This window comes from Pygoscelis adeliae, unplaced genomic scaffold (assembly GCF_000699105.1).
Source record: "Pygoscelis adeliae isolate BGI_AS28 unplaced genomic scaffold, ASM69910v1 Scaffold242, whole genome shotgun sequence".
Taxonomy (NCBI): Eukaryota; Metazoa; Chordata; class Aves; order Sphenisciformes; family Spheniscidae; genus Pygoscelis; species Pygoscelis adeliae.
In genome coordinates this window covers 2,041,595-2,042,559 of record NW_008824369.1, presented here as the reverse complement: position 1 = coordinate 2,042,559, position 965 = coordinate 2,041,595, and positions in this window count along the sequence as shown.

The following is a 965-nucleotide window of genomic DNA, read 5'->3' as shown; positions in this document are numbered from 1 at the left end:
CAGCTGCACATACGTGTGTGTGTTTCTGTGTACACACCAGGTAAATATATTTCATGTAAACTACACACACATATTTATGTATATTACATAACATAATCTATATTATCCTTATTTGTGTGTGTATTATATAGTGTACATTGTGTTTTATTTATAGTAATATTTTATATCTATGTATGCACACACATACACAAAAGATATATATATTTCTTAGGATATAGAAATAAATGCTATGAGAGTTGTTGACTACTCACAGACACAACTACAAACTGTGCATGGTAGATAGAGCATAACATAAACTACGTGTGTGCGTATATGAGCTGAACACAGGCATGTATATAGGTAGCTATCATTAGACATATACATTTAATTTACAAATATATAAGCAAAATGTATTTCATACACGCACATCTATATTGAGACATTTCTATAATTGCAAATTTATAAAATAATTATTATATACACCTGTGCATGCTTTGTATATAGGTATAAAGTATATAATTTATAAATATGTTATACATTTAAATGTATTGCATATAAACATACATATATCCATATGCATAAGTGTATGCATAACTATAGCTAGATAGATGTTTAATTTATATTAGAAGTATTTATAACTATGTATTTTACACACAGAGTCACTCACACTTACTTAAAAACGCAGGCGTGTCAGAAGCAGGGAGGGAACAGGCTGGGCTAGTCGTTTGTGTTTATAGCTAGCTATAAAGACTGTTTCTGTGTGTGTATAATTAAGAATATTAATATAATAAATTATATGCCATATACTAATTATAAATTATTATATACACAAAAGGCTGTTCATATGTGTGTGCATACACACATGCGTGTATCTATAGATATATTTTATACACACACATACATGCTGCATCTACCACTGTAATTATTGAATATGTTTTGCACGTAGGGCCACACCTGCCTTGTGGCAGCAGCACAGCTGCCTGGGG